This window comes from Carassius carassius, chromosome 1, assembly GCF_963082965.1.
Source record: "Carassius carassius chromosome 1, fCarCar2.1, whole genome shotgun sequence".
NCBI lineage: Eukaryota > Metazoa > Chordata > Actinopteri > Cypriniformes > Cyprinidae > Carassius > Carassius carassius.
The window spans coordinates 13,652,982-13,680,052 of record NC_081755.1 but is presented as its reverse complement, the minus strand read 5'-3'; the positions used below and the strand labels follow the sequence as shown (position 1 = coordinate 13,680,052).

General features: G+C 37.2%; 2 long non-coding RNA genes across 2 annotated transcripts; one reads left to right on the top strand and one right to left on the bottom strand.

The window, feature by feature from the left end:
- Positions 1-15,897: 15,897 nt before the first annotated feature.
- LOC132107415 (uncharacterized) lies at positions 15,898-18,041 on the bottom strand. Its single transcript, XR_009424302.1, has 3 exons — positions 17,984-18,041; positions 17,362-17,653; positions 15,898-16,148 (listed from the first exon to the last, which is right to left on the bottom strand). It is a non-coding gene; the product is annotated as an uncharacterized LOC132107415 (long non-coding RNA).
- A 1,953-nt stretch (positions 18,042-19,994) lies between these two features.
- On the top strand, positions 19,995-25,197 carry LOC132107348 (uncharacterized). Its single transcript, XR_009424293.1, has 3 exons — positions 19,995-20,174; positions 20,318-20,428; positions 24,643-25,197. It is a non-coding gene; the product is annotated as an uncharacterized LOC132107348 (long non-coding RNA).
- The last annotated feature ends 1,874 nt before the right edge of the window (positions 25,198-27,071 follow it).

The window sequence follows — 27,071 nt, the reverse complement described above, 5'->3', positions numbered from 1 at the left end:
CTTAAACAATGATACTGCTCCCCTGACAAGTATTGATTATGACATTATTGAACAATCATTGTCAATACTGCAACCATTCAAACTCGCAACAACAGAGATGTCAGAGGAAAAGAGAGTGTCTGCTTCAAAGCTTATACCACTGTACAGGATGTTGCAGCACAAGCTTGCACAGAAAAAAGGAAATGCAACGCAGGAATCAACTGTTCAATTAGGTAGGCCACAATGACCATACTACCCATGTGATTGGCCATAACTGTCATATTATTGTCATTATTATAAATATGTGTTTCTCCTGTTTTGGCTCATAGGCTCACATCTGCAAGAAGGTCTGCACTCCAGATGTGGAGGTTATGAGAGTTTTAGAGCCTTGGCACTGGCTACACTGCTGGACCCAAGGTTCAAAAATGTGGCATTTGGAAATGCTGCCAAAGCCCAGGAAGCTGAAAAGCATATCACACTGGAGTGTGCTTCACTGATGCGTTCAAACACAAATCCTGGTGAGCAGTTTCAGTCTGTGTTATGTTATGTAATCTGAATCATGTAATATAATATATCCTTCATATATGCCGTCAGTTTAGGATTTGTTACTAATAGCTGTTTTCATTTTTATTCAGACCCAGAAATGTCAACATCACACCCATCATCATCATCATCACCATCACCATCAACATCAACACCAGTAGAAACACAGGACAGTTTATGGGAACTTTTTGATACTCGCATCCATCAAAGCAAGATGATACACAATGCTACAGCTGATGCCACAGTGGAAGTGAAAAAATACATCAACGATGCGTATTTGCCCAGAACTCATGATCCACTAACTTACTGGAAAGAGAGAGCAGTAATCTTTCCTCATTTGTATGTCCTTGCAAAAAAATATCTTTGTATGCCATCAACAAGTGTCCCTTGTGAGAGGATTTTTTCAAAGGCTGGAGAAATTATCTGTAAAAAAAGAAGTAGGCTAAGTCCTTCCACAGCAGATAAATTAATATTTTTGAATAAAAATCTCTAAAAAGGTGAGACATTGTGGCTTGATTTCTTTTATTAATATTCATTTTTCATGACCAAAATAACATTATGCACAGTGAGGAGCCTATAGGTTACAAGCTTCACATATTAGAAAATTATAATAATAAAAAAACAACACATTTTTTTAATGTCTCGTCAAGGTTGTTTCAGATCAACACCTGCAAGTGACCACTAGGTGTCACCGTTGAGACGGGTGTCGGATTGATTCGAAGCCTCGAAACAATATGGCACATTTGGTTCAACTGTTTCATTGGTTCACGAGGCCTCGATTTTGCCATCACTACACAAAGCCTCGATCTACCCACCACTAGACAAGACTAAGAAAACAAACTGAAAGAAGGCTATGAACATTAACAAGAAATTGCTCTGAATTGCAGCTATCGCTTGGAGAGGAATAAGTGCTGAACAATAGTCAACAGTTTGAAAGTGATCTACGTGAGTCTTATATAGTGAATGTGTGATGGGTTACAGCTGTGTGTGTGTAATCAGTGTCTTCAGCTGTACTTGTGTAATTAGTGCAGTGGATGATGGGAACTGTAGTCTAGGGGTGACGTGCAACAGTTCATGTGGTGCTAGAGTCCATGTACTGAGCGGGTGACCTCTGGTGGTGAGTGAATGGAAGTTCATAGACCAAATCATGACACATGGAGGCCTGAAACAATTTAACTATTTATTTAATCTGATTATTAAAGGAAACCACGTTCACTTTGATCAATTACCAGCCCTAGTAATTTTATATCGATATATAATTATGATTTTATTTGTATCTTTAGTTTGTCATGTTGTGATATGCATCTTTGTTATTTTCCCCATTTTGCCCACAATACTTTGGTCTCTTTTTTTCTGTTAACTGTCATTTGTTCTGTTGTACCCTTAGGTTGAAATCCATTGTGGATTAGGCGTGTTTTAGAGGTCTTCACGGGTCCAAAAATTTGTGCCCGAACCCGAAAGAGACCCGTAATGTACTACAATGAACCGACCCGGACCCGTCTAATATTTCAAAAGCTGGACCCGGACCTGGACCCGTGTAGATCCGAGAAACACCTGGACCCGACCCGGACCCGTATATTATCTGAAAACTGGACCCGAACCCGCCGGTAAGACACAGACCCAACTGGACCCGATTATCACATATTCCACCTTAAATTGCTATTACAAGTCAATAAACCTGTTACGAAAAACAAAACTTTTTGTCTTCCCTAATTTAAGGAGCCGTAGTCTCTCTTCCTTGTACCTGACTGCCTGTGATGCATTACAATCCTCCGACAAGAAAGTTATCCATGTTATTCCTCTCGTTATTCCAAGTCCAAGCTTGGTGACGGATGACAAATGCAACTGTGCACATGTACATTCTGACTCGAGGTAACTCGCATAATAACTTCTACTGTTTGCCCTTTTGAACTATAATAACGATTGCTTGTTCAGTGCCATGGCCGCTGACGTTATTTATTTGCTATCATCTCTGTGCTCTCCGCTCTGCGTCGAGTCAGAATCTGACCACTAAATCTTTCAGATTAAATGGTTCATTTATATTATTATAAAAATGGGAGAAAATGTAAAGCACGGTGCAGTCGAAGTCATTGTGTCACTCACTGGTTGCCATAGAAACATGACACACGCTTGAGAGTGCACATGCGTGCTAGCTGAATCAACATAAATTGTGCTTTTTTTTTACGCAATTTGAGCGTCATAGAAAACATTCATGACAGTTCGCCTCAGATTTTGTTGCTGAAATGACACTCAAAACATATATAAATAAAACTTCATGATCTGATTCCCCACTGCACATAAAACCATGCGTGGCAGGCTATCTGACTTAAACAAACATAAAAGATCTTGAAGTGTGCAATCTGTGCCTTGCCCTAAAAAATAGAAATTAAATATTTAATGCTAAATATGCAATGCAATGAAAAAAAAACATCAACTCTCTAGGCTGTTTGTATTTTATTTTTAATAAAGTGGTGCTTAGAGGTCTAGTAGGGCTACTTTAATTTTCATTTTTGGCCTACATGTTGCTATTCAGAAACAGCAAGCATTTACACTAGCAGTGCTGAGGCAGGTCCGACGGTTCTCCAACGTGCGACCAGAGATGCTGAAGGCTGACTCACAACTCACACTAGATGCAGGCACACAAAGTATTTTTCTTGCCAGTTGTTCCATTGATGGAAACATATTTTGGTTGTGTTTCCAAAAACTATTTTCAAGAACATTTTCCATTGTGGGCTTGTGCTTCAATCATTGTTCTAGTTCATCGACCCCGGTATCCAGTTCAGCATCCTCGATGTCAGCCCACTGACTAAAGTGTTGCACTGGTCCAGGTTCTGGCCCATCAATCTCCTCTGTATCTTCCTCTTGCATCTGCTCGGCATTCACCTCAGTTGTAGCTCTTTTAGGGAAGCTGGCCAACTCTCCACGTGCACTTTCATATATTTCCTCCCTCTCTTTTGCGGTGAACATCCAAAGCTGCTTGAATTTTGGCCAGAGCAGCACGGCAAGCTTTTCATGGTGTCCCAGAACTATCAGTTCAGCCAAAAGTCCCATGCACCTATTAAATAGAATAGAATTAGTTGAATAATCCATCAAAAAACACTTAATTAGGTGTAACTATAGCAAACAGTGAAAAAATGTATAGATAATAATATTTTTTTTATGGAGCACATGTACATATACAGTCAATCTGTTAAAAAAATTAGAAGAGTAATTATTAGACACTTACCTGTGTTTCAGTATCCTGAGCGGCACTGGATAAGCCTGGGACTGTGAGATTTGGCAGTGTGTCATCAGCGCGGTTTTCCAGAAGTTGATTGTACAATATTTTGAGCCACTGAGCTCTTCAGTTGCCTGCTTAAAAGGCTGCAGGAATTGGACAAGCGTCTGAAGAATGTCTTTGGATATGTGACTCATGCGATGCATCTCTCCTCGTTCAAGCAGTATGGACTGAATGTCTTCAAATGCATTAAGCACAAATTTGACCATCTCCAGTTTAGTATTCCATCTTGTTTCACATTCTTGTTTCAAAGACTGCTTAAGTTGTAGTTGTAATTCAGAGTGTTTAAAAAATGTTGTCAGGGTCTTGCATTGCTCAATGCAACTTCTAACTTCTTGCTGCACTTCTTCCTCATCTCCATCATGCTCTTCATCACCTTCCTTAGACCTCTTTAAGGTGTGCTTCAGCAATGTATTCAGTACGTGTGTTATACAGCTTTTGTGCACCGATCGGGAGAGCGCTGCCTGCACATTTGCACCCTGGTCACCGACAAACACAAGCCTGTGGATCTCATCTGGGACCAGTCCAAATTCACCTAGTTTCTTGAGCAGTTTTGTCTTCAGGTTTAAAGCCATTTTCTTTGCCCTGGATGGGCATCTATATAATGCAGTGTGATGCAGGTGTAACTGACCTTCCTATGGTCATCTGTCCACATATCTGTGGATGCTCCGCATGCCAGTCCTTCAGCTATGGCTTTCCTAACTGTCGGCAGGAGCTCTGTTCTGACACTTTCATATTTCTTCTGTGTGAAACGAGATAACGTCACACCAGATGGAAGTAAGTCCTTCACATTAAACCGGCCATGTGTTGCTCCCGTGTCTAATATTGTCTGCGCCCAAGTCGGTGAACGCAGGAGTTTCAAACATGCTGAAGGCCCTTAAATCCTTTGCGCAGACTTTGCATTTTTCCAATTTTCTTTGCTTTTTTTGGAACTACACCCAAGCTTAGAAAAGGCGACTCTGAAGATTGGGTCAAAAAATTTTTTACCACACAACCTGGTGTGCTTTAAAAGATGCAATGTGCCAGTTTTTGCTGAAATCAAACTTCAATAGTGCGTCACACATTTTACACTTAACTATACTCACTTTTTTCTGATGTTCGTGTACAATATGCATGAAGGATGTCCAGGCTGAAGAGGTGCCCGTAGGTTTTACCTCTTTATACTCGTTGTTTTTAAGCTTTTTTCGCATATTGCTCACGAACGTGTCCATTATTACCGTGCGTGCACTTGCATTAGCTCTGGTTCTGCGCGCGAGTTTTTTTTGGATCACATATTTCTTTTCCTAATTGCAAGTTGCAAGTTACAAAAAACACAAGCAGTGTCTGATCACGGCCGAGTGTTCTCAGAGTCCGATGACTCCGATCGCAGGGGTATTACACACAATGTTAAACAGACCTGGGACCCGAAGTAAATAGATTTGGACCCGACCCGGCTGATCATTTAATATATAGGACCGAAACCGTACGGGTCGACGGGTCTTGGGTGCACTGTGAAGACCTCTAGCGTGTTTACCTCAACAGGGATCTAGAGTGTGACCAATTTGATCGCACATGCGACCTAATTTCTCAATGGTGCGACTAAAAAAAACAGAGGTTGCACCGGTGTGAGGGGGAAAAGGTCTCCACGACTCTGAAAGTCTCCCTGTGGTTCAACAACAGACACTAGAGCCCTGCATTTCAGCCCAAGTCCAATGGTCCATGAACTTTTTATGCCCCTCGAGCCGGGCTTCAGGCCAATTTTCACATCATAGTTCAGATGCAGGCCGGGCCTCCAGTCTGTTTTAGACTTCTCCTTACATTTATATTTTAGACATCCATTAATTACTGATGAAACAAAATTGCCGCACTGGTGGAAACAACACAAACCGTGCTGCCATGAATGTCAAGAGCGACTCGACGGTGTTTAGTTTACCGCAGCAGCAGCGAAGCTCAACAGTTCTCCGTTCAAATACACGCAATAGGCTTAACCTTACAAAACACCGGCAAAAGTAATTACCATTAATGTGACGGGGAAATAGCAAGGAGATATTTGAATTATGATATTTGAACCGTAGTTTTAATGAAGAATGGATTGATACGTACGTATTCATAGTGCCTACCGTTAGAAATGCTGTACCTGTGTTGCTTTTTTTCCCGTTAGATTTAAAAATAAATAAATTTGGAACGGACCCGAATAATCGTTCGTTGGGTTGGTATTCGATTTGAAAATTTGACATTCGAATATTGTTTTTTTTGTTTTTTTGTACACTGGGATCCCCTGCGAAACGGTTCTCATTCCCCCTTGAATAAGTCCGGTGAGACACTGGCTGTGTGAGCGTCTCAGCTGCGTGGCGTGTCCATTTTTATTTTGGCTCCCATATTTAACAGGTTGGAGTTTCCACACTGAGACACGCGTCCCAGGCGCGCTCGAGCCACGTGGAAAACGCACGCATGCTAGAAATAGAACCGACGCGTTTTCCAACGGGAGTGTTCTCTGTCTAGAGCGCAGAACAGCGGAGTTTGTAGGCTATGGACCGAAGTGCATGTCTGAGCATGTGTTTTGTTGCTTTGACATTGTGGAAAATAGAGTAATAGAAACAAAATGTATTAGCATTTTTACCCGTTATTATGAATCTAAATTAATCTCGTTTTTCTTTATTTAAATTTAGTTTTTTCTTTATTTAAATTTAGTTTTTTCTTTATTTAAATTTCGTTTTTCTTTATTTAAATTTTGTTTTTCTTTATTTAAATTTCGTTTTGTCTTTATTTAAATGTAGTTTTTCTTTATGTAAATCTACGCTTACCTTGCCAATTTGTTAGTCAGAAAAATATTAGACTACCTTAAAAGTATTGCTTAATTTAACAGACCTGTGTGTGTGCGTTTTATATCACTAGTGCAGTGTCTGTTTTTGGAACATAAGCCCTGCCCGCGTGAGGTGCGCCGCTTCCCGCTCGCGCTGTTCTGACTGTAGTTTACTAAAAGTTTATTAATTCTTAATGTGTCGCGTCTAGCGTGTCCATCTATATTGCACCAAATGCGACACTGCACTCCCTTGTAAAGTCGATTGGATGAACGGTTCATGAAATAAGAAAAATGCAAACGGACATACAGATACAGATTCCTGCCTTTATTAGAGAGAAAAACATTGTACAGCCCCTCTCTCCGAAGCTTCGAATAGTCAATGTTCATTACTACCGAAGCTTCGAAGCTCAAAAAATGTTATTCAGACCAGCCCTAAACTTTTTCCTCTTACAAGGCTATTCCTGAATTCAGTATTATTCTGGGGGCCGGATGGAAATCTCTGGCGGGCCGGATTTGGCCCGCGGGCCGCCAGTTGACGTTGCATGATTTAAAGCTTTCTATGGATATATTTATAATGTCTGTGAAGCATGTTTTCAATAAGTCTTGACAGCGTATCCACTGAAAAAAATTCAAGTGATCACGCTGGCATCTCCACACAAAACTATTGACTATAGTGCACCTTTATCTGGGTTTAAACGTTTAAACATTGTTATACGCTTGAACTGTTTTATATCAGTAGATTTTATTTAAGACAGGTTTTGATGATTTGAGGATAAATTGATCAAACATAGGCTCACTGTCTTCCACTGGCTGCTTGGTCGGTACTTAAAAAAAAATAATAATAAAACTTATATTTAACAAACAAAAAATGCTCCAAACGTTTTCTAAATTAACTTAATAAGAAAAGAAACGAAACATAATCACTTTGCTATTACATACAAAAGTGAACTATTTTAAAAGCTGAAACAGTAGTATAAGCTGTTTAGGGAGTGTTTAGCTGTTCAAATCATCCTTCATTCAGACACAGTGAAGATCTGATCAGAATCAGTGTAGAGGGCCAAGTCTGGAAGATTTTGCTGCTAGAGAGTGTGGCCAGCTGGTTTAGCCAAAGCCAAAGATCAAGAAGGCCAAACTACAGGAGTTGGCCATCCGAGGGACATGTGACTGCTACGGAGGATAGTCCATAAGACATTGAGCCATGAGATGTTCAGTTTGAAGCCCTTTAACACACTTAATTTAGATTTTCTTTTTATTTAATTTATCTTGAAATGTTTTAAGTTTAAAGGTCACATTTTGTGTGTGTTTTTTTAAGCTTTGATTGTGTTTACAGTGTGCAATATAATGTGTTCATGTTTCGCTTGTAAAAAAACACAGTATTTTTCACACAATTCACCTATCTGTATACCGCTGTTTTCACTGTCATAAAAACTTCCTTGTTCAATAAAGTCCCTCCTTCAGAAATACGTAACGAGTTCTGATTGGTCCAGCGGTTCCTGTGTTGTGATTCAACAGCAGCTTAGCGCATGCTGCCCTCCAGGAAACGCAATTGGGCTAGTTTTGGAGTAGTTTTGAGAAGCAAGTGGGCAGGAGCATGTGCTGGAGATGTACTTATAATCACAGGAGCGTTTTTACTGACGAGATGCGCATGAAAATCGCAATTGATTTTTTTGCACAGCCATACCATCTAGTTAACAAATCTAAACAGTGTTAATCTTTGTGTAGTAACTTACAGAAACTGTTAAACGCACAAACTTAAATAATAAAATACACTTACCGGTTGTGGTCCATAAACAACACCTTCTCCAGACAAAGAGGGAACTGCTCCATCTTTCAAGAATAATCTTTGTGCGAATCCGGCATTAAACTGATTGAGATTGAGGAAGTTGTCCTCAGCAAGCTGTCCTCAGCAAAATGTGCTGCACATAGTTTTACATGTGGATTATAATTTTCGGGAACAGAGTTAAACATAAATTGTAACCATTGATCTCTAAGTACAGTGTCCCTGGGAAGCCCAAACAAAGATGATTGGACTCCGAGATGAAAATAACAGCGTTTCGACGACATGGCGACAAACACAAACGCAACTCTTCCTCCCTCTCCTACGGAGCGCAACAAGACCACGCCCCCTTTTTTGTGTATTCCTGTGGGCGGAGGTTAGTCAAAAAACTGTTTTAGTGACGTCATTAATGAAGGAAGTAGAGGGATGTAGTCCAAACTGGTCGTTCATGTGGGCGAATTCTGTTAAATAAAATATCTCGTTGGCATTGAACTTTGAGCTTTAGAATTTTACAGATATTATTTATACTCTAACAGCAACATTACACACTAACTAAAGTTTAAAACAGGATCACGAAGAACGGGACCTTTAAATTTCAGCTCAGTAAAGCACTTTAAGCACCAACACTTTTTCTGTAAGTTACCTTTCTTGTAGAATTGTGCTTCAAATAAAGAACTTTATGTTGACCAGATTGTTAATCATTTAGGCTACATGTTAATATTGCCTATATGGACAGTGAAAAAAAAAAAAAATAAATAAAAATTGAACTTGTAAAAATTGAGAATTTGGGTGCACCTAACTTTCGTGCTGGTGCACCTAAGAAAAAAAAGTTAGGCGCACCAGTGCAACTAGTGAAGAAAGTCTAGAGCCCTGCTCAAGGAGAGCATGGAGGGCAGCTTCCTATGCTAACACAGCCACTGCAATGGTCCGGTGTCTCCTACTTAGTGTCTTCGACATGGAGACACTTTTTCAAAGTCATCTTAGAGGTACATTTACAAGCACTAATAGTAACATGCCATCATAATCGATGTCCAGATGTTTCCATCTTGAAGTATTATTATTCAATATTTAGGGGAAGAATTCAAGACAACATCTGGAGCAGAGGGAGATGGCCTAGATCCATAAAAAAATGATTTTTTTCCTAGGCTTGGTTGTGTTTATGGGTTGAGGTGTAACATTTGTTCATGCTTTGTTAAAAAAGCACACATTATTTTCACATAATTTACCTATTCAACACTGCTCTGTCAATTGACTGGAAAACAGCTTGTTTTAATTCCAGGTTTAATGAAGCCCCTCCATCAGTAATCTGTGATGGGCTGAGATTGGTTAGTTGGCTCAGTGTTAGAGGACTTCACAGAGGACCCGAGGACCAGGGACCCATGTAGGAAGGTAGGAAAAAAAAAGTGTGTCGCATGACCTCATCCGCAAGAAGCAGAGCGCGGGCGAAGTTAACGCACGCGGATGGTCTATGATAATGGTGGAAAAATACACTTTTCAGAATAAGCAATTTAAGTTGTGAAGCTGTCTCTTGCTATACATGCCATAGGTGGAGCTCTAAACATATGTTTTGTATTTTACTGAAAAAGAGACTCACTTGTTATTGAACCCACCACAGTAAAGGGTAACACTTTAGAATATTGTTCTGTCATTAATCAATAACTACAAAGGAACAAATGAGTAACGCAATATTAACAATCTAGTAACTACTGTTAACTAACAAAAAACTCTGATTAACAAATTAGTAAGTAATAGCACAAAGATGACACTAGTAGTTTACTATTAACTAGTCAATAACTACTATTTTTTTATACTAACTATAGAACTAATGAGAAAGTTTAATAATTCATGCAAAACTAAACAATAACTAATGCAGGACAAATGACTAGCAGTACATTAACCTATGTCCTATTTACTATTTAAACTACACGCACTATATATAATAAGTTTTGTATGCACATGACAAGCAATGTGCACATATCATACGCACACCAAAATGTGTATAATATGCAAACACGTGTATCATATGAAGACCAAATTCCATATACAGTAATTTTATTATTTAACATATACTTAAAAAAAAAACATAAATAATAATAAATGTGTGCATATATACATACATATATACATTTTTGTTTTTTTAATGTGTGTACCAGTTGGTGGGTCAGTGTCTTGCTCAAGGGTCTCACCTCAGTCGTTGTTTTGAGGGTGGAACGCTCTGTTGGTCATTCACTCCCAACCTACAACCCCTGCTGGTACCAAGACTCAAACCTGCAGCCTTTGGTTTAGAAGTCCGAATTTAACCATTAGGTCATAACTGCCCCTATACTGTATATATACAGTGTTGGGGAGTAACTAGTTACATGTAACGGCGTTACGTAATTTAATTACAAAATAAATGTAACAGTAATCAGTTACAGTTACTAAGAAAAAATGAGTAATTAAATTACAGTTACTTATGAAAATTGTAACGATTACAAAGAGGATTACATTTGAATATTTACACACATCCACATACAGCTTATTTCTTTCCCAAATTGCACTGAGACATATGGCCCATAATATCCGAGACGCGGAAAACACTTTCGTAGAATCCATTCATAAAAATGGAATTCAGCCTATAACGCGGACGCAATATGCCACATTTTGGTCGAATAAATCAAAAGTAGGTCAGTACACTTGAATCAAAACCCAATATAGACTAATGTCTGTGAATATTAAGCCGCAAAAAGACTGAATATGAATCCTGCAGATTCTGCGTGTCTGTGGAAATCAGGCGCTGACTGGACATCGGGAGAACCGGGACTATTCCCGGTGGCCTGGCAGACGATTTGGCCTTCTACTTTAACATTGTTATTGTATAATTGCAGGCCGAATATACTAAAGCGATTATTTCCGAATCCGCCATTTGATAATTAAATCTCTAATAAATCATGAAGTGTTAGTCATGACTCGCGCTCTCTCCACGCCTCCGCCGAATGGTTTGGATCAGACTCCGAGTAATCAATGCGAGAGAGAGAGACCGGAGTGAACTGTGTAAGCGCACAGCTGGAGCAGAGAAGCGACACTTCTGTTCAGGGTTTCAGGTGCAGGTCAGTTTCATCTGTAAAGATGCTAATGTAGTTTTGGCTTTGTTTACTTAGTCAAGCAGCAGCAGCACATTGCTCGCAATCACTCAAAATACTGTATAAACGACGTCATTATTATCTTTTGTAATGTTACAGTAGTAAGTTAGCAGACAAATCATCATATTTTATCATAGGTTTAGGGGGAGCTAGTGGATACAAAAACACAACCCTTAGGAAAATTAATATAGCCTATGGTATGGCACTAACCGTGGTTTAACTATGGAATTTGTAGTAAAAATAAATACAAGTGGTAATTCATTTGCCAAAAAAAAAAAAAAAATTGCACTTACAAAACATGGTAAAAGTCAAATAAAAATCTTCAGTATTAAAGTCATGAGGGAGATGGATGGATAATGGAAGTGAAGGTGCAGTTCAGGAGAGAACTCTTAATTACTTTGCAAGTCCCCCAACCTAAGGATTCAAATCTTTTTCATGTCAGGTCCAAAAAAAAAAAAATAGGGTTGTCCATGTTTCAGAATGTGTTGTGGGTGTATGAGTGTGAGATTTCCCAGCCTATTTTTTTCCCAGTCCGCCCCTCATGGAAATTAATCTCTAGAACAGTCACTTCATGAGCATTTTTTACTTATTTTGAGAAACTATCATCATATCATATCATATACAAAGAGACAGCAGTGTTTCAAAAAGACACCAATGTTTCAGGAGTTTAGTACACAAAATAGGACACATGCTTATTAGATAACCGTATTTGAGTTGATGTATATGCTTTTATTTTTTTATTAACTATTTTCCCCCAAACCATTGTTAGAAGCAGTTAGATGCCTGTAGTTATGCAAAGATTTGGTTTCAAAAACAGTATCTATAAACCATTTCTTTTGATTTTAAATCTGCTTTGAACTTCAGATCAGTCTCTAAGTAAAAGGCAGTACTAAATTCTGATTGTGTGGTGGATGTGTTCAAATTTGACCATCTTAATTCAAGTGATGAAGAATGATGAAAGTCTGACAGTATTGAGCACTACTGTTAAGGTTAAACCTGCATGGTGTAAAATGGTTGAAGATGATTAACAGTTGCAAATTAACATTCATTAGAAATTTATAAAAGTAATCAAAATGTACTCAAAAGTAATTAGTTACATTACTTTATTAAAGTAATTAAAAAAGTTACACTACTATTACATTTTAAATAGGGTAACTTGTAATCTGTAACCTATTACATTTCCAAAGTATCCTTCCCAACACTGTATATATATATATATAACAAATATAAAAAAAAAAAACTCAACAATAACCTCAAAAGCATTAAATGACTTTAGGGTTTGGTTGCACATGATATTTACTCATCATGACTACAAAACAAGAAAAATACTTAACCAGAAGCATGGAACAAGCAACAGCTAAAATAACAGTGTGTATAGACACATGGCCATATTTACGATGGCTGAATTTAAACAAGAGATATGGAAAAATATTAAAGTTAAAGTGGCTGTGTGTGTAGTCATTGAGCTAAAACATGCATGGAATGGTATTTATCATACAAAGAAACACACATACACATGCATAAACATAGGTTGGTTATTTTTGTCTCACACAAAAGTCAATAAGCATGCCAGCTTTCTTTTTTTCTTCAATGGTGTTTTGTCACCTTTGTCACCTTTATTTATATAGCGCTTTAAACAAAATACATTGCGTCAAAGCAACTGAACAACATTCATTAGGAAAACAGTGTCAATAATGCAAAAATGATAGTTAAAGGCAGTTCATCATTGGATTCAGTTATGTCATCTCTGTTCAGTTAAATAGTGTCTGTGCATTTATTTGCAATCAAGTCAACGATATCGCTGTAGATGAAGTGTCCCCAACTAAGCAAGCCAGAGGCGACAGCGGCAAGGATCCGAAACTCCATCGGTGACAGAATGGAGAAAAAAACCTTGGGAGAAACCAGGCTCAGTTGGGGGGCCAGTTCTCCTCTGACCAGACGAAACCAGTAGTTCAATTCCAGACTGCAGCAAAGTCAGATTGTGCAGAAGAATCATCTGTTTCCTGTGGTCTTGTCCTGGTGCTCCTCTGAGACAAGGTCTTTACAGGGGATCTGTATCTGGGGCTCTAGTTGTCCTGGTCTCCGCTGTCTTTCAGGGATGTAGAGGTCCTTTCTAGGTGCTGATCCACCATCTGGTCTGGATACGTACTGGATCCGGGTGACTGCAGCGACCCTCTGATCTGGACACAGACTGGATCTGGTGGCCACGGTGACCTCGGAACAAGAGAGAAACAGACAAATATTAGCGTAGATGCCATTCTTCTAATGATGTAGCAAGTACATAGGGTGTTATGGGAAGTGTTTCTGGTTCCGGTTTACCTAATTAATGCAGCCTAAAAATCCTTTAACGGATTTGGATAATAAAAGCATATTAGTATGTTATGTGTATGCCAGGTTAAAGAGATGGGTCTTTAATCTAGATTTAAACTGCAAGAGTGTGTCTGCCTCCCGAACAATGTTAGGTAGGTTATTCCAGAGTTTGGGCGCCAAATAGGAAAAGGATCTGCCGCCTGCAGTTGATTTTGATATTCTAGGTATTATCAAATTGCCTGAGTTTTGAGAACGTAGCGGACGTAGAGGATTATAATGTAAAAGGAGCTCATTCAAATACTGAGGTGCTAAACCATTCAGGGCTTTATAAGTAGTAAGCAATATTTTAAAATCTATGCGATGCTTGATAGGGAGCCAGTGCAGTGTTGACAGGACCGGGCTAATATGGTCATACTTCCTGGTTCTAGTAAGAACTCTTGCTGCTGCATTTTGGACTAGCTGTAGTTTGTTTACTAAGCGTGCAGAACAACCACCCAATAAAGCATTACAATAATCTAACCTTGAGGTCATAAATCCATGGATTAACATTTCTGCATTTGACATTGAGAGCATAGGCCGTAATTTAGATATATTTTTGAGATGGAAAAATGCAGTTTTACAAATGCTAGAAACGTGGCTTTCTAAGGAAAGATTGCGATCAAGTAGCACACCTAGGTTCCTAACTGATGATGAAGAATTGACAGAGCAACCATCATGTCTTAGACAGTGTTCTAGGTTATTACAAGCAGAGTTTTTAGGTCCTATAATTAACACCTCTGTTTTTTCAGAATTTAGCAGTAAGAAATTACTCGTCATCCAGTTTTTTATATCGACTATGCAATCCATTAGTTTTTCAAATTGGTGTGTTTCACCGGGCTGCGAAGAAATATAAAGCTGAGTATTATCAGCATAACAGTGAAAGCTAACACCATGTTTCCTGATGATATCTCCCAAGGGTAACATATAAAGCGTGAAGAGTAGCGGCCCTAGTACTGAGCCTTGAGGTACTCCATACTGCACTTGTGATCGATAGGATACATCTTCATTCACTGCTACGAACTGATGGCGGTCATATAAGTACGATTTAAACCATGCTAATGCACTTCCACTGATGCCAACAAAGTATTCAAGTCTATGCAAAAGAATGTTGTGGTCAATTGTGTCAAACGCAGCACTAAGATCCAATAAAACTAATAGAGAGATACACCCACGATCAGATGATAAGAGCAGATCATTTGTAACTCTAAGAAGAGCAGTCTCAGTACTATGATACGGTCTAAATCCTGACTGGAAATCCTCACATATACCATTTTTCTCTAAGAAGGAATATAATTGTGTGGATACCACCTTTTCTAGTATCTTGGACAGAAAAGGGAGATTCGAGATTGGTCTATAATTAACTAGTTCTTTGGGGTCAAGTTGTGGTTTTTTGATGAGAGGCTTAATAACAGCCAGTTTGAAGGTTTTGGGGACATGTCCTAATGACAATGAGGAATTAATAATAGTCAGAAGAGGATCTATGACTTCTGGAAGCACCTCTTTCAGGAGCTTAGATGGTATAGGGTCTAACATACATGTTGTTGGTTTAGATGATTTAACAAGTTTATACAATTCTTCCTCTCCTATGGTAGAGAATGAGTGGAACTGTTCCTCAGGGGGTCTATAGTGCACTGTCTGATGTGATACTGTAGCTGACGGCTGAATGGTTGCAATTTTATCTCTAATAGTATCGATTTTAGAAGTAAAGTAGTTCATAAAGTCATTACTGCTGTGGTGTTGGGAAATGTCAACACTTGTTGAGGCTTTATCTTTCGTTAATTTAGCCACTGTATTGAATAAATACCTGGGGTTATGTTTGTTTTCTTCTAAAAGAGAAGAAAAGTAATCGGATCTAGCAGTTTTTAATGCTTTTCTGTAGGATATGTTACTTTCCCGCCAAGCAATACGAAATACCTCTAGTTTTGTTTTCCTCCAGCTGCGCTCCATTTTTCGGGCTTCTCTCTTTAGGGTGCGAGTATGCTCATTATACCATGGTGTCAAACTGTTTTCCTTAACCTTCCTTAAGCGTAAAGGAGCAACTTTATTTAAAGTGCTAGAAAGAGCTTTGCAATGGCTCTTGTCTGCATAATTCTCTGCACCGCTCTGCAAAATCAGACAGTTTCTGTCCTCTTTGGAAGGTGCCACGCAAATTTTTGTAGGCCTCGATGTCACATGCTTCGAGCTCTGCAATTGCAGCAGTATCCACAATTGTCTTTCTATCCACGCCACATTTGAAGTACGCCTGTGTTTTTGTTGTTCCACTCTTCAAATAGCCCAAGACCTTCTTGTATCTCTTAATGGCTTGCTCTGGAAGAAAGACTGACAAAGAACAGAGAATAAACCATTTGTGTGTTATGCTAATAGCATGTCTGTTTTATAAATGAATGGAATTTGGAAATCTGCAACAAGGAATTACAGCGTTAAAGTCTTTGCTGAATTTGGTGGTTGTAGGTGGAAAGCTAAGAGAAGATTATCTTGGAAAATTAGGGTCTAAGAAGTAGAAGAACCATAATAATAATAATATAAAAGTGCCTCTATTATGCTATTTAAATAGCTATTCATTTGTTTTTGAGGTTAGGTTTACATGCATTCAAGGTCAAAAAACTATTTCCATTAAATGTTCTTTGCAGTATCATCTCTCTTCTCTTAACCCTCTTAACTCCTCCTTTCCGACAGCTTACCCAGCTCTGATTGGTCAGATTACCCAGTTTGTAGTGGTAGGTCAACAGCACATATCAGAAATTAAATCCCATTACCAAATCTGAGGCTTTAGGGCATGGAAGTAAATTAATGACATATATATTTGAATAATAATAATAAAAAAAAACATCTGAATTGCACTAATTATAAATAAAATCCATTGCATTAACAGTGCTTGCATTTTTAGGGTCTGAAACTCAATGTGGTTGTATATTTAAACTAGGGTTGGGCACAAGTTCACAAGACTTACAAGATGTTTTTTCAGTGGTTCTCATGACCTGCAAATCAGTCATCAGTCACCCTTCTTTACTCTGTTTATGTGGTAAGTGACCTTTTATGTACTGTAATGTAACAGGCAATCATTAGCAATAGTAATTTGTTTTCCATGCCTTTCTGAATACAGATTCATACTTTGGGCACACCCCCTAATCCTTAACCCCTAATTTTTTTAGACTTTTATTTGTCTGGTATTGTTTAAGTAAAGTGGTTGTTACAGTTTTCTCCTGTGATCTCTTTTGTTTTCGATTGGTGGACTTAATTAAGACTGTTTTGTTAATTTTTCTCGTACACTTCATCACTAAAGCCACCCATTTGTGACAATTAGCTTTTTTAAACAAAAAAAAAGTTTTAGTCAAACACCAAAATGTTTCCATTTCATTTTTCTTTCCTTCTTTTTTCTTTTCCTGATTATTTTAAAAGTTTCATCCAAAAAAGTATCAGCCTGTCCCATTTCACTGCAATGTGTTGCTAAAAGAACAAATAAATAAAATGAAACATAGATGTATGGGGAACTGTACACAAAGATTACTGTAAGGACATTTAAAATACATACATCTTGTGCATTTCTGCTTTTTTCCCCATTCCTTTTCTTGGCTTTATCCTTATTTTTGCTGGATTTTCCGGGTGCAGGGGATGAAGAGGATTGAGATGAGAATGAGGTTGATTCAGAGGAGGACGATGAGTCAACTTTGTGATGTTTTTTTTTCTCTCAACTTTTCCTGTACTCTTTGTCTTCTTTTTCCGTTCTGTATGAAGGTCATCTTCTGTACTGGAAGACTGTGACACAGGATCATCATATTTTGGTTTGCAGGAAGCTCCCATCATTTCTTCCTTTGCTGACAAGGCTGATAAGGAATACAAACCAAATCATATTTACATTCACATTTAATTTCTTCCATATTTGCCAACTTCCAGTCTAATGCTTTTGTTAAATGTTGATATTCTGCTACCTTTGTTAAAGAACACCACAAAATATATTTTAAAACAACAATAACAACAGATAGGCCTCAGACTACAGTAACCTGCTCCATCTAATGTCAGGATATGTTATAATGTGGACTATGTACATTTTCCACTGTAAAAAGTGAATTCATATCTATGTATAGTACATATTACCAAGTAAAACAAATAACTGGTTGTAAATTTTCATTGATTTTAGAGATAAAACTATTTACCATTGGTCAGACTGCTACGCAGGAAATCTCTCTCACTTTCGATGTCCTTGCATTTGTCCTCTAAGAATTTAATTTGAGCTTTTAAAAAAGCATTTTCCTCCTTCATTTTTTGAAGGGACACCTGTTGAGTTGGTGCTGTTGCTGATGCTCCTGATGGAATATATAAAAAAAATAAAATTAAGAAACACTGTTGCACTGTAACCCTCCATCCATCTATATATATACATATACAGTATATACATATACAGTATATATACACTCAAACTACAATATAGGTCTATGCTTAATAGCTTACATTTTGTCATAGGTCTACATTTTATTGTTAATTTTTTTCATTAGCCTAAGCGACCCAAGCTCATCGAATAACTACAGAGGAACAAATGAGTAATAAACGATTCATTGAATCCTTCGATCAAAAGGTTATTTAAAAATGGCTGATTCAATTAGGATCAAATCAAGTTTACTGTTTTTAGGAATGATTCATAACTGGCTCACTCAATTCGTTCAAAAACAGATTAATACAGAAACGAAACACTGCATTGTTGCTTTTGAGATGCACATCAGCTCATCAGCTTATTTTCTGTTGAACTGCTGTATAAATTAATTTAACATTTGCGATCACCGTCACGTGCTGATTCTTGTGTGAAATTACTTAAATACATAAAAACTCACACAGGGATTTTTTTCTTTCGTTATTTAAATTATATAGTCATGAATTTTTATTCTAATAGGTCACTGACATGGGCCTACCTGACAATGTCAGCAAGCATGAATAACAAGAGGGTGATCGTTTCTAAATGAACGCAACCCTCGTCTATCTCTCTCTTTCTCAGTATAGTCCCACAGTCACACAAGAGTACTGCACAATAACTATGTAAGGAGAAGTCTTTAAACTCGAATCAAATAAATATCACACCTTATTAAGTTCCCTTCTTTTTAAAGAACGTCAGAAGTTGCACTTGAAACATTTTGCGCCGACGTGAGCTCGTGCGCAGCTCGTTAATACTGAGCTCTGATTGGCCAATCGTCGTTATTTAGTTTTAAAATTATAATATGTAGAGAACATTAAAATTTAATTTGCATGATAGGTTTTACGCGATAAACAACATTAATGTAACATTAATGTAAAGGGGGGTGGTAAGAGGGATGGTGGTTTTACAGAGGTGTTTTTTTTTCCTCAACAAGGAGGATAACTTACCCGCATCCCCCGTCAATTCAGCCTGAACAATTAATTACCTTCATTGCTTAAATTATGATTTTGTAATTAAAATACTTAACCAGTTTTGTTAATGAACATTATTGCCTCACAAATCACTAATTGACCGATACGGCTTTTAAGTGGTGCTAGGCCTAACTTACTAACGTACACACACTAACGTACACACATATGCTGCTAATCGCATTATAATATGCCTGGCTAGAACTTAAAATAGATAATTTAACAAGGCGATTGGGTGGTACCCTTTTACGCGGAATCCTTCGATCAGCCATTTCTCCCGAACTGTCTGCAGATTCAGAATCAGGTCGCCGTTGTTCCAACGTCTTGTAAAAGCAACTTCCGTCCACGCAGATGAACTCTACTGCCGTGAATGATTCCTCCCCTTCATTTACGTTGTCCCAATATGTTATAAAATTAATCACCGGCCTTACACCAGTCATTCTCAAATCATTTAACATTTTAATTATGTTTTTAGATTTTCCTTTGTTTTTATTAACAGTTCTGAAATCCATCTTTTTGAGAGAACACTTGTTTGTGGTTCCTTAGTAGGCCATGCACGTCTGGTAAATTTTTTATTACGTATTAATGACTACTGAATTAATTAATTTTCTATTCTTTATTTTTAGATTGCTTCCTGAACTTGCCGTTTATGGATTTTTTGGGATAAAAAAAGGTTGTACATTTTATAACAAATGTCCTACAACCAGTTCTAAATCATGTGGGAAAAGGCGCCTTCTTAGGTTCAGCCTCTCTTCCGGTTCGTATGTCGTTAGTTAGGAGAATCCATACAGTCCAACAATGGGACTTGCCAGAAAGATTTTAACGCTCTGTGAGCATAAGGGCGTAAAAGGAAACCGAAAAATAACTGAATGGCGTCAAAAAAACAGGCTAATGTCTTCAACGAAGAAATGCAGAATATGTAAAAAAAAAAATGAAATTAAGGAAGACGCAAAACAAAGATGCATACCAATGGTAAATATACACACCCTTAAGACATTTTTTGTCAGATTGGAAGCCTGATTCAAATCAAAATTATATTGTGTTACTGTACTTATTCTATGTGTTACTTTTATTTATTTATTTATTTAATTGTATTTTTGTTACTGTGGTATCAGGATATGTCAACGAAGAGCACACAATGAAAAAGTGACAAAATCATGCAGGTCAGGATTAATATTCGACAAGACCAAGACAAGTTTACAAAATTGGATGACTTTTATATACAGGTAGGTGTAATAAAATATTAAATAACCTGTTTTTGTCTTTTAACATTAAGAAACATTACTTGTCATTTTTTTTCACATAAATATTTCAATATTGCAGATTCAGTCAAGGTTTACGTTTACGCCAAGTCGACATGGTCCAGGATGGCATTGCTGGAAGCTCTGCCACCCTTACTAAAATGACCCGTAAACTGAGATTAGTCTGCAGGAAAGCCTTGAAGATGTTCAAAAGGAAGACAGGACAACGCATGGGTGGAAGAAGGGAAAACATAAAAAAGTGAAAACATGTAAGGTGGAACAACTGAAATACAATATCTATATCAAATTTCAATAGTGATATTTGATGCGTCAATTAATAATTTCTTGAAATTGGTTAATTTTATTGAACCAGATGAACCCGTTCTGAACTAAACTGTATCATCAACTGTATCATCTTAAACAGTTTGCATCTCGTGTCAGCACTGATCCAAAAATTTTCCACCAAAGCTCACTTTTTGCAACGTGTCTGACAGTCACTCCAACTTATTAGTTGTCTCATAGGTTGTGATTCCATGTCATTTAAAGCTACAGGTTGTAGGACCTGCCACTATAGGGCGCACTACCAAAACTATAACAATCGCATGGTTGGATGTGGCTAAGAAGGAGCGTAGAATGATGGGATTTGTTGTCTTCTACCCAACCGCTGACGGCCATTCAAACACAGGCATACATAGCAAACGCGAGTTCAATGATTTGCGTAAGTAGATTACATACAAAGTCAATGCAAATACATGATCAGACTATGGATCAGACGCGTCCTCGAGCGGGTCTAGATATGCAATGCCCCGCGTTTGGCGTGTATGCCCCATAATACTAATCTTGTTGATCGTTATAATAGCATACGTTTTCTGTAAAGATACAAATCAAAACAAATCACCTGTCGAGTAAAACACAAGCGAGATCGGCATCTCTTTGATTAGCAATATAAGATTCCAGATTTTCAAATAGCTGTATCTCAGCCAAATATTGTCATATCCTCCTAACAAACCATACATCACTGGAAAGCTTATTTATTAAGATTGTTTTTATAAATTTTAATTTCGAAAAATGTACCCTTGTGACTGGTTTTGTGGTTCAATTCACATATTAACAATGGTAACTCTTTCTATGAAGCCTGTATTTGTAATACATTATTCAGATATTCTTAAGGCATTTTATTTAATGCATTATGCATTAGAGGTGGGCGATATCTTGATATTTAAAATATATTGAGATATTTTTTAAACACGATATGGATTTTGACATATCGTATATATCGATATATTGTTTATATTTAATTCTGATTCCGCCACTTTGCTTGTTTGCCTTCTCTGTGTTGTGCTTGCCCCCACTCGCTCGCCCCCGCCTCCTTGATTTTGTCCCCTCGCGTGTAGAGAACTAGTCAAAAAAAAAAAACGTCTAAAAAAAAAAGGACAACTGGCTCCATTATATGGAGATACTTCGGTTTAAAGGCGTAGGGCGAACGGCAGGCAGATGTCTACTGTAGGGCCCTATGATTTCCGCGATGCAGAAAACGCGCACGGAATCGTGGAATCCAGTCATAAAACGGAATTTACATGGAATGGAATTTAATATGCAATGATACAGAATTTGTCAAATTTTGAATGAATTAATCAAAAGTAGGTCAATGCACTTAAATCAAATCGCGATATGGACTGATATTTGCAAATTAAGCCGGAAAAAAGTCTATTTAAGGGAGCTATGTGGAGGTTTTTACTTTAAAAAAATCTTTAAGATAGAGTTTTCATTTGTACATGTATGAGCCAACCATGATGTAAAAAAAAGAATGACATCTCTCTTGTCCACCACGGTTGCCTCTATCAGCCTGTAGGCTCAATTGTGTGTGGAGGAGTCGGGCCCGAATTGGCGCGAAAATTCATAAAATGTGACGTCATGCGCGTTCTCGTCTACTTGGGCTTACAACCGTACGGCACGCCAGCCATTATAGTAAGCAGCGGCAATAGTGTTTTCAAATGGACTCTGTGGATGGAAAGAAGTGACAAGCCTCCAGCACAATTCAGACACCCACGGACACTCCTCATAAGTAAAAAAAAAAAAAGATTGTGCGCACTGAGAACAAGCATGAGACTGGCTGCAGTTCCTCTAACGGCCACTGGTGTCAGTAACGGTTAGAAATTTCAGAACCTATGCAATGCTCCTTTAAATATGAATCCTGCATGTTCTGCGAGTCTGTGTTAATGAATGGCACAGAAGCGTGGCTTCATTCATTAACGTTCACACACTGCCCACTACTGCTATTAAAATGAAACGAACATAATTTAAGGAATAATCAAACAACATTTCTTCCATGTTTTATTTTTAATAGTAAATCTCCTTTGTTTACCAAAAATAAAGTTTGCTTAATTTTAAATAATTAAAAGATAAATTAAATGAATGTTTTATGCCTTCATTTGATAACCAGAAACATGTAAATACACAGAATTTCTGAAGGGAAAAAACATTTCACACAAGGCTATTTTAAGAATTTTTTTAACTAATTAAGTTTTTTTTATGCATTTAAATAATTACACATGCTAAAACACAGAATTAGGTAACAATAAAACTTATGGTGAAGAAAAAAATTAAACATTTCATAGGGCCCTAAACATGTAATATTTGGCATATTTGTTTTTGCAGTAGTTTTGGAGGGTTGTTTTTCCTGTAAAGATATCGAGATATATATCGTATATCGAGATATAGCAAATTATATCGAGCTCAATATCGCCCAGCCCTATTATGCATTATAAAAAACCTTGGAAAATGTTGTATCATCTCATAAATAATCTTAACAACAATTATAATACATTATAATATTTACAAATTTGTGGTTATAGCTTTTAAGAGTATAATCATTTATAACACATAATGAATATTAAATTCACTTAATTTATAATTGATTATTTCATATCTTGACATTGTTTACTACAGTGGTTAGGAGTGTCTTAGTGGCTCCAGGGGGTGAACAAAGGCCTTCTGTAGTGAATCCATGCATTTTTGTAAGAAAACCATCCATATTCAAAATGTAATAATCACTTTAATATAGCTTGTGCTCACTGTTGTACACAGAACCAGCTCCGGGAGCAAAGGAAGCAAAGTTTTCTTAATTTCTAATAATTATAAGCAACTTTGCAACTACATGTCAACTAACTCTCATTAGAGTATTAGTGGACTTAGGATAAGGTTTAGGGTTGGTAGAATAAGTTGACATACTTGCAAAGTTGCTTATAATTATTAGAAATTAAGAAAACTTTGCTCCTGTTAACAAACGTTGGTTTTCACGCGACTCACCAGTGAATGCACAACGCTGACCTGATACTTCATTCACCCGGAGCTGGTTCTGTGTACAACAGTGAGCACAAGCTACATTAAAGTGATTATTACATTTTGAATATGGATGGTTTTCTTACAAAAATGCATGGATTCACTACAGAAGGCCTTTGTTCACCCCCTGGAGCCATGTGAGACGCTTTTTTTATGGATGGGGGCTTTTTATTCAACTGCTTTTGGACGGATGCATGCACGCTGAGTGGCATTATATAGCTTGAAAGATCAAAGACCATTTTTTATATAACTGTATTTGTCTGAAAGAAGAAAGTCATATACACCTAGGATGACTTGAAGCTGAGTAATTTATTGGCTAATTTTCATTTTTTGGTGAACTAACCCTTTAAGAGGATGCAACATGTTCATAGTGTGTTATAAATCATCCTACTCTTAAAATCTATAACCACAAATAAGTAAGTATTATAATACATTAAAACTGTTCTTATGATTATTTATGAGATGATACAACATATTATAAGGTTTTTTATAGTGCATAATTAATTCATTATAATACCTTTAGAATAAAATAGAAAGCGTTACCATAAATTCTAAGCACAGGTTTAAAGCTGTTATTACAACCACACAAATTCTTCGGAACTGTGTTTTTGGGAAACACCAAATCTTTCAACTGTTGGTAATGAAACGTACAACCATAGTTCGCTAATGATGCTTGTGGGAAACAAACCTCTGAACTTTAGTGCCACCAATACAGAATAAAGGCATTACGACAACACTTTACAATACTGTTTCATTTGTTAACATTAGTTAACTACATTGTTTTTACATAGACTAATACTTCTTTCAGTAAGTGTACATTGGAAGGCAAGTAATTGAAATAGTTTTTGTAATTGTAGTATGGACAAGGAAGAGCTGGACAGACGTGGAAGAGAAAGAAGTGGGTCTTTGGCATGCTGTCCATAAAGGGACAAAGAAGACGACCAGTTTTGCGGCTTGTAGAGAGGCGCTACAGAAATCACCTGCTTCCCATAATTAGACAACATGTTCACCAAGGGTCAACCATATTAAGCGACGAGTGGAGATCCTACAGAGCTTTATCGAATCTTGGTTACAGACACTACTCCGTAAACCACAGCAGATACTTTGTTGATCCAAACCATGGAGGACATACACAAAATATTGAAAGAGCCTGGTTAACCTACAAAAGCCAAATTTGGCGACTGAGAGGAAATAGGACAGAGAAGCTTCTTAAAGAACATTTGTGTTTTATTGAGTGGACTTACTGGCTGGGATACAAGCACAAAGATGGTCCTCTAGGTCGTCTTCTGAAAGACATTAAAAGGCATTACAGAGATTAAATATGCTAGAACCCAAACATTTTTCTTTTCTTCTTCTCCCAGTTCAGACATCAAATGGTTTGATGTTTATGTGCAGCTGATAAAATAAATAAAAATGGTACCAGACACATAATACATAACTATAAAGTGAATATCTGTTTATAATAGTTGTTTGTATAGTTGTTTGTTACAGCCTAGTGTTTACAGCAATTTTAGTCATGATAAAAAAAAAATATAATGTGCAACCAAACACTAAAGTCGTATCACACTTTTGAGGTTTTTTGTGAATTTTTAAATAGTGTAATTTTAGATAATATCTCTAGAAGGATGAAGTAACACTTGAGTAATTACTAGTGGGTTACCATGATCTTCACTTTAGAATACAGATCCAAGTAATTAGTAATTCCTTTAGAAGGATGAAGTAACACTTGAGTAATTACTAGTGGGTTAACATAATTCTTATAATAGTTAATAATGAAAAGAATCATATAACCATTCACAAGATACACACACGCATATATATATATATATATATATACAGTATAGGGGCAGTTATGACCTAATGGTTAAATTCGGACTTCTAAACCAAAGGCTGCAGGTTTGAGTCTTGGTACCAGCAGGGGTTGTAGGTTGGGAGTGAATGACCAACAGAGCGTTCCACCCTCAAAACAACGACTGAGGTGAGACCCTTGAGCAAGACACTGACCCACCAACTGGTACACACATTAAAAAAACAAAAATTTATATATGTATGTATATATTCACACATTTATTATTATTTATGTTTTTTTAAAGTATATGTTAAATAATAAAATTATATGGAATTTGGTCTTCATATGATACACGTGTTTGCATATTATACACATTTTGGTGTGCGTATGATATGTGCACATTGCTTATCATGTGCATACAAAACTTATTATATATAGTGCATGTAGTTTAAATAGTAAATAGGACATAGGTTAATGTACTGCTAGTCATTTGTCCTGCATTAGTTATTGTTTAGTTTTGCATGAATTATGAAACATTCTCATTAGTTCTCTGGGAATAATGAAAAAATAGTAGTTATTGACTAGTTAATAGTAAACTAGTAGTGTCATCTGTGTGCTATTACTTACTAATTTGTTAATCAGAGTTTCTTGTTAGTTAACAGTAGTTACTAGATTGTTAATATTGCGTTACTCATTTGTTCCTTTGTAGTTATTGATTAATGATGGAACAGTATTCTAAAGTGTTACCCAGTAAAGTTTAACGCACTTATTGTTCTGTTTTAGCTAAAATATAATAATAATTGCGCTGAGTCTTTATTACAAACTACAAAAATTATTGTTCTTGTAGTTCAAAAGGGTAAACACAATAGTGCAAGTTGACTCAAGTTGCATAGTCATTCGTCACCGACCATGACTGCAAGCAGACTTTTAAAGGGATAGTTTGGCCAAACATTTAAATTAGCCTGTCTTGGAAGCATCCTAGTTGTGCGTGACTGTTTTCCTTCAGACGAATCCACTCGGAGTTATATAAAAAAAAAAATGTTTTTGATCTTCCAGGCCTTAGAATGGAGTCCAATGGGTGTCACTCTAAAGGCAGTGATCGATCACAGAACACGGCTCCTGGGCGTGAATGAAGGCCTTCTGTAGCGATCGCGTGCATTTTTTAAATAAAAAAATCCATATTTTCAAACATAATAAACACGTTTCTCTTACTTCATCTAAAGGTAAAAACGGAAACACGTATGGGTCGCACGTGCGCTTCTGGGAAATGTAGTGAGCAAAGGAAACATAGCGTGTGTCATCTTGGCTTATATCGAAGTTGTCCTACACTTTCCTTTATGAATCCTCATTTTGTGCTTCTAATTCATGAACAGCCTTTTGTTTTCTTCTCTCTCTGTGCTCTCAGTAACCACGCGACACGGACATATTACGTCATCAGCCGGAACAACAACACTCTTTCGTGCATGCACATATGGCTGCTAGAGGAAGTGTTTTCAT